We start from the raw sequence: 7,980 nt of genomic DNA, 5'->3' as shown, positions 1-7,980 counted from the left end.
TTGCTTTTTAGGCTTAACCTAGAGCTGTGCCCTGTAGGAAATGATGGGTCTTTGTAAAATGTGTTACAGTTTACTAATAAGGATGCAGAAGGAGCACAACTGATGAACCAGCAAATCTGCTCTGACTTATTTGGTCTTTGCTGAATGAATTTGAATATCATCAAAATACATTATCCTTATCCATAACCTGTTTCCTATGATCCACTCTATCCCCACACTCATTTCAAAAGGAACTTTAAGCACTTCAATATTTTACATACCTGTGCTAGTCCTATGGCATTATGTAAAACAGGACTTTTTTTTAAAGGATAAAAGCGAAGCTTTCAGTAGAAAAAAGTTACCAGGTGACTATTCCGGACCTAGAGAAAAGTGAGAGCATTTACATAGCAATATTTAAATATAATAAACAGAATTTCTCACCTTAAATAATGCAAAATTACCTTCCCTAAATATTTACCAATGACCATCAGGAAACAATGAAGAAATCGGTTAAAATTCTCCTTCTACCAGTAATAGACTGCTTTATCTCAAACACACCTGTTACTTCTTCCCTCCCTCCCTCCTGCCCTCTCTCTCTCTCTCTGTCTCTTCATTCCTTTCTTCTTTCCTTCCTTCCTGGTTCATTCATGAATTCATTTAACTTCGTGCCAGGCATTATGGTTGCCTCTAAGGATGAAAAGATGGACAAGACAGTTGTTCCCCAAAGGAGCCCCTAATCTTTTGAACGTTAGAAAAAATGAAATACCTATACTATAAAATATTATGAAAAAGGTTTATTCAGAGTGCTCTGGAACCAGACAAGGTGATATAATTTGGTTGCCATGAGACAGTGACACATGAACTTAGTTCTGAAAATCAAGTAGTAACTACTCAAGAACAGGCTGTATGAGTGAGGAGGTAGGGTGAGGGAGGTGTTTCTAACAGAAGAAATAGAAGGAAGTGACATGCCACAGCTCCTGTAATTATTTACTTATGGATCTAGGGTAGGTAGAAAGTAAGGGAGTAGTGGAGTTCTCCAAAGTTGGGTACACAAGACAAATACAAGAGTACAAGAAGAAAAAATGAGAACTTCTTTTACAATTATTCTTACCACCTCCTTTTTCCAAAATTCTGTTTTTGTACATATTATATACTGTATACAATATTTTAGAATGGTAAACCTTGTACATGTGTATAATTTATAAATAAACATATTCTAGATATATGTCCTCCAAAAAATGTAATTGATGGTATTGCAATTAAATAAAAAGAAAGAACCTCATAATCTATATTGTCCTGAAGGTGATGCATAGTAATAAAGTACTTAAAGCAAATGAACAACAGCATTTAAAAGATCACTCTTTTCGCTGTATTCTAGGAGATAAATTGGAAGAAGAGATATGAGGCAAGAAGAGCACTTGTGAAGCCTCTGTAGTAATCCCAGTGAGAAGATCTTAAACAAGGATGGTGGCACAGTGGGAATGCCAAGGAGGAGGCAGAGGCTGCTTATAAGAAAAAAGATTGTAAAGTATAAATCAGATTGACTTACATCATTCATTACATTTCGGTGCTACACAATTCCATAAAGACAATTTATACATTCTTCCAAAAGTAGGCTTACAAATCAAGGTATAATGTACTCCTATCCTATTTGAGGTCATTAAAACTCAAAGATGAAATTGTATTCTGATTTCAGGACTAGGACCAACATTTGAAAAGCAATATAATCACTGTCCTAGTTATTTCACTACAATTTTTTCTCACGTATGCTAAATTAAAATCTTGATCACAGAAGATGGGAGAAAGGGGAGGAAGGAGAGGGTGGCAAAGGTGAGGGTGAAAGATACTGCCCGATATTAAACTAAGATGTTTAGATCAGTATCTGATTATCCCATGCCATCCCATAGTGATGGAACAAAGATAGTATTGTGTTTCTGTTTTCCCTTTCAGCTTTACCAGATTCCATAGGCCAGGGACTTTTAAATAAATCTGCATCCAAATATATCACAGATTTAGTTTGCTAAGAAAACCAGAAACCATGCAAAAGAGAATGAATGATGAGATATAACTTAAATAAGTTAAGCTTTATCCATTGGGGGTTTAAATTTGGATTTAACAAAATTAGCTAAATTTTGCAAAACTGATCTTCATTAAGTACTATTCTCCATCAACATTTTAAGAACTCCTTATTTTTGAACGAATGAATTAATGTTCAAATTTTATTTCAGATCAAAGTGCCTGGTCTTACCTAAGATGTATCACATTGATGGTCCTGTCACCAGTAAAGTTCCCTGTGATTTAAACTGGAGATATTTTCACCCATAGCAGATAACTTTTTAACTAGGACAAAATGGGATATTATAAGAGCTATCCCTAGTGGCATTTTGTAATAGTTTCTTATCCTGCTTTCTAAGTATTTCACATGGCCTTCAGTGGCATAGCTTCTCTCCTAAATTACTGTAGCTTTCCCACAATTCTGTTGGTCATATTTATATTGGAACTGGCTAGACTGTATAGTGGCAATAAGTGGATTCTCAGGACTTTTCACAAGAACTTAAAATACAGAATGTATTTTTAACATTAATGTATTAAGCATTAATGTTAAAATTACCAATATTGAAAATCAGTTTTCTATCCTAAAAATATATAAACTCTGGAAATTTACTGTATTAAGACTGACAGTTCAGAGAATAAAAACAAAATGCCATCCCACAGATTCAAAAAGTATTTATTAGTCATTTTAAATTTCATTCCTCTTTTTAATGTATTCTAAGAATATTGAAGCAAACAGCATTATATTATTGTTGTAATGACAGCTTAGGAGGCAACAGAAATCCTCTTTGAGAGACTGAAATCAGACATGTTGGAGACAGCGGACAGAGTACTGCTGGGGCACTTTGTTTAGAAATAACGGGATAGGTGCCCTCTAATCATAGTAAAATTATCCCAGTTTTTCATTCCAAAACTCCAGATTTACTTCTGAACTAACTCTATATAGGGCTCAAAAAAAAAGAATATATTCACCTCCAGCAATAAATTAACTGACATGTGAGCACATAACATGTGGCTTTAAATATAGCACTAAATTACCCATCTTCCATAAAGATAGAATGGACTCTGATTCATAGAGCAGGTAACAAGCCTAAGGCTCTCAATCATGGCTGAAGGAATTTACGTGCACTGCAGACATTCACTCTCTGTAGAAGGTCATCGTTTCACAGCCTGGGAAATAATCCCTGCCAGCCGATTTGCAAAGTGCCTGAGGCATCGCTCCTGAGAGGCGTAACTCCTCTTCTTTCAAGGCTAGAGGTCAGAGCCATGATCACAGCTCAGTCAAATTTAAAGGAAAAAGTATCTGGGGTCAAAAATATCCTAAGGAAAAATAGAAGACTAAAACGAAAAAAAAATATATTGTGTTCCTCTGGGCTTTAGTATGATGATGGAAAAAATCTGTTGCAGAATATTAAATTTAGATTTTTTTTCATCTGACAGCTTCAAAATAGCTAAACTAAAACTGAATACAGAATCTGATGAATGTCATGCTGCAATCAGTTTTGAGGACATTTTTAAATGCTACAAATCCATTTAAATCCTCATCAGCCTAGACATTATAAAAAAATAAAATAAAATCAAGTGTAAGTAACTTAAACATGAAATGTGAGCAGCGGCTCAATGATTAAATTACTGTATCAATTAACTTGAGTACACAGAAAGAAGGCTGCTCTTTCAAGTAATGTTAATTCTGCCTCTGATCAGACAAGACTCTTTCTCACATCATGGTTGTTGCTTCATAAAACACAACTCATACAGCAAAAAGGGAGAGACCATTTGTAAATAAGAACAAACTGCTGTTTGAGAATTCTTTATAAAATACATAAACTAAATTGATGTTTGTGTAAAAACTAGTCATTTCCATATACTTCTAACAGTGAAAAACTCTGAAAATTGTTTTTGAAAATCATAAGACATGAAATTACCATTAAACTCAACAAGAGTGACTTGGTACCCATAAAAATCATTAAAAAATGAGCACATTTAAAGATTAAAAGCACTTCTTTGTGATGTACACATTACAAAGGGTAAAGTGTTTTATTTTGGTCATCTCTGTCAACTGCTATTACATGCTGTCATTCTTAGTAAGAAGAAATGCATTTGCAAAAGCAGAGTGAACACAACAGGCTTTAAATCGGACAAGTTGGGGACTGCTGACAGAGCACTGTCCACAATCTGCCTACCAAGGCCCTAGAATATCAGGATTTTATGGTGTGTTTTTCTGACATATCTGACACTTAGTGGACTCTAATACTTTCTTAAAATCTGGACTACTAACCAACTTTTATCTCTAAGTTTGCTCCTACTCTTTTAAGAGTTCAGGTTCTTCCCAGGCAAGGAGGAAAGGAAGAATCCCTGACAAACAGATTCTGTTCTTTCATTTCCTGGCCCTTCAAAACTCAGTTCAGAGGTTACCTCTTCACTGTTTTCTGTATTACTCAGAATAGACTTGTTATGGCCAGGTAGCAGCTTAACCCTGAAATTTCAGAGGCTCACACCACAAAAATTTATTTCTTACTTATGCAAAGTCCACTGTAAGTCTGGTAGCTCTCCAAAGTAGCTCCCTCCCTAGGGTAAATGCCAGTCCTATCTCCTTGTGACTTGGTCATCTTAACATGCCACACCCAGATTACCATAATAGGGCAAAAAAGATCTGGAGCACAATGTACCGTTTCGTAACTACTTTGGCCCAGAAGAGCACCACTTCTATCCACAGTGCATTGGCTATAACTAATCACAAGGCCATGACTAGCTTTAAGGAACATGGGCCATATCCTCTTCCCAGAAGATCTGGAAGAAGAGAAGAATAGACATAAGTAAGAACTTTAGGTCTCCAGTGTACCTTTTCTAACCCTGCCATGTAAGTGTAGATTGGGTACCCATTATGTGCTCTCTACTTTGTCTTCACTCTATCATAGAACATGTAATAGTTTATCATCTGTTTTACTTCATTAGGCAATGAACTCCTTGAAAGGAACAACCAGATATTATTTTCCTGACTAAATTCCGTAAACACACAAACATAACCACAGGAAGTCAGATGCATGCCATTTGAGAAGTTCTAATTTCCAAGGTATGGTAGCAACATCAAAAATACATTTGACTTAATAAGAGAGCAACCATTTACTTAACATCAACAAATATTAACTGAATGTTTCCTATATGTCAATCAAAATTACAGGTCCTGGGAAAACAGAAGTAAATGAGATAAATGAGGACCTTCTCATGTAGTATTTTACATTCTAAGAGGGACAAACAATAAATAAAGAACAGAAACAAGAAATATCAAAAACAAGAATACCAGAAACAAGAAAATATCAGTGGGAGAGCTATTGTAAACTAGGTCATCAGGGAAGCCCTCTACAAAGGTGACATTTGAACAACCCATGAATAGCAAAATGGAGCCTACAATTAGAAAATCTAAGAGAGGAGTTTGTTTGTTTGTTTGTTTTGCGGTACGCGGGCCTCTCTTTGCGGTACGTGGGCCACCAGGGAAGCCCAGAGAGGAGTATTTTTAAAAGAGGGACCAGCTATCCCAAAGTCCAGAGCAAACTTGGTGTATTCAAGAATGTAGAATATGTGTATGATGTATGCAAATTAGATCCCTATCTGTAATTACATGTGACATTATTTTATATCAAAGACCCTATGTAGAGTTCAAGGTACCTTCACTTTTTTTGAATTCACCTCTAAATTGTTTAAAGCACAGTTCCCAGCATATCTTATTATCAACCACCAACTTTTATTGTGTCCTTATACGTGAAAGAAAAGCAGCTATCACTGTAGAAAAATTTTTTAAAATTAGACTCTTTTCACTTAAAAAATAAACTCTATTAGAGGAAAAGGCAAAAATATATGAAGTATTGGGCTTCCCTGGTGGCGCAGTGGTTGAGAGTCCGCCTGCCGATGCAGGGGACACGGGTTCATGCCCCGTCCGGGAAGATCCCACATGCCGCGGAGCGGCTGGGCCCGTGAGCCATGGCCGCTGAGCCTGAGCGTCCGGAGCCTGTGCTCCGCAACGGGAGAGGCCACAACAGTGAGAGGCCCACGTACCGCAAAAAAAAAAAAAAAAAAAAAAAAGAAGTATTAATACAAAAATTTAAAAGCAATATGTGGCAAGAATGAGACATATCTCCAGGTAATATAAGATTAATCACCAAGTAAAATTACCTAGATAAACATTTATTTATATGTTGTCCATAAAATAAAGTTTCTATCTAGTTGAAGGAAAATTGACTAGACAGATTTTCACTAAATTTGCAGGAAACGGCTGGCATATTTCTGTCTTTAAGAAATAGTCTATGTATTACACACAACATTCACTAGCAGGGTGCCAAAACTAAACGAAAAAGTTTAAGCAGCTAAAAGCAGCTAAAACTAAAAACTGCAACAAAGGGTCCATGAGGTCTGCTAAGAGGGAGGGATAAACCATTTTGGAAATTGATGCAATGGATGAGCAGAGAAAACAGTGATTTCAAATTTGAACTCAAAACTATTTGACTCAAAGGCAATCAATCCAAATTCCATGCATTGATTTGCAATAACACTGACTCTAATATACAAAACAAAAAGGAATGTGTTCCAGGATGAGTGGTAATAGTGATTTGTTTATTTAATGATGGTTAATGATCCTCTCAAGTTATGCAGAGGAAGCTAACTACTATATAATAGAGGTTATGAATTCAAAGAAGGAAAAATCCTTGTCTTAGTTTAGTTTTTCCCAGAATCAAACCCTGAGACAAGGATTCACATGCAATTGGTTAACCAGGAGGAAACAATAGTAAGGGAGGGAGGAAGTGAGACAGGGAAGGGAAAGCAAGCAATAAAGGGTAGGTTATTAATCAAGTGCCCACTGTAGATAAAAAGAACCTAATTCCACTGGGGGAATCTGGTAGCCAGTCTAGAACAGTGTAGCCAGTGTAGTGAAAGAGTGAGAAAGGCTGAGGAATTTATATACTCACTCATGTCAGTCATCAGCTTAGGGCTGCTCCCAGGCATTATTACTTATCTGGCATTGCTGATCTACTGAGCAGGAAGACAAAGTGGGCTTTGGTGACAAGAAAAGGCCCTCAGGCCAAAAAAAAAAAATAATAATACCGTTGCTGGCAGCTGGAAGAAAGGCTAGCATACACTGAAGTGGCAAGAGAAAGGGAATGCTGGTGGTAAACTGATAATCATATGGTCAGGAATGATCTAGAAGAACAAAGAGAAGAGGGACTTGAGATGGCTTTGAGAAATGGGTTGGATTTAGTTAAGGGAAAACATTTAAGTTAGGAAAAGTGGCCTGAGCAAAAGTACTGAGGAAAGGAAGAATAAGACGTATCCTAGGTCAGTTATAAGCCAGTTTGGCAGGATCAGAGAGACAATTTATACAGAATATTCTTGGGAAAATATAGCTAAAAATATACACTGGGTCCATATTAAGGAAGGTACCTAATGCTAAGCTAAAGAATTTCAACTTTTTGTCCTAGGTACTGAGGAACCTTTAAGTTTCTAAATGGGAAACTAATAAAATGAAAACATTACGGCATTAATATCTATGTTGGCAGCATTACTGCCCCTGGAATATAGACTCCTATTGGATAGGATCTGTATCTATTCAACTTCCCTAAAAGAGGATTACATGCAGAGAAGTATTTAGTACCCCATTAGCAATGAGCAGCCCAAGTACAAAGGCTGTGGTATCTAAATACCATTTCTTACTAAAAGGAACCAATGCTCCTTGGAGAAAGGGTTGAATCCAGGGATGTGCAGAATATTTACAAAATCAGTCTAAAAACATTTTGTTATGCCAGAAAGGAAGTAAGCTATCAAACACTACAGTGGCCTGGTCAAAAGAATTCAGGAGCCCACCTGAGGGAGTTCGCACTGGCCAAAGAAGAAACAATTTGAGCATTAAAGTAATAAATATTATAGAAATATATTAAAATTTTTAACATCCATGAGTTC

The sequence above is a fragment of the Mesoplodon bidens genome, assembly GCF_964165515.1.
Source record: "Mesoplodon bidens genome assembly, chromosome: 4".
In the NCBI taxonomy this organism is placed as follows: domain Eukaryota; kingdom Metazoa; phylum Chordata; class Mammalia; order Artiodactyla; family Ziphiidae; genus Mesoplodon; species Mesoplodon bidens.
The sequence above is the reverse complement of the archived record's forward strand: the minus strand, read 5'-3'. Positions refer to the sequence as shown.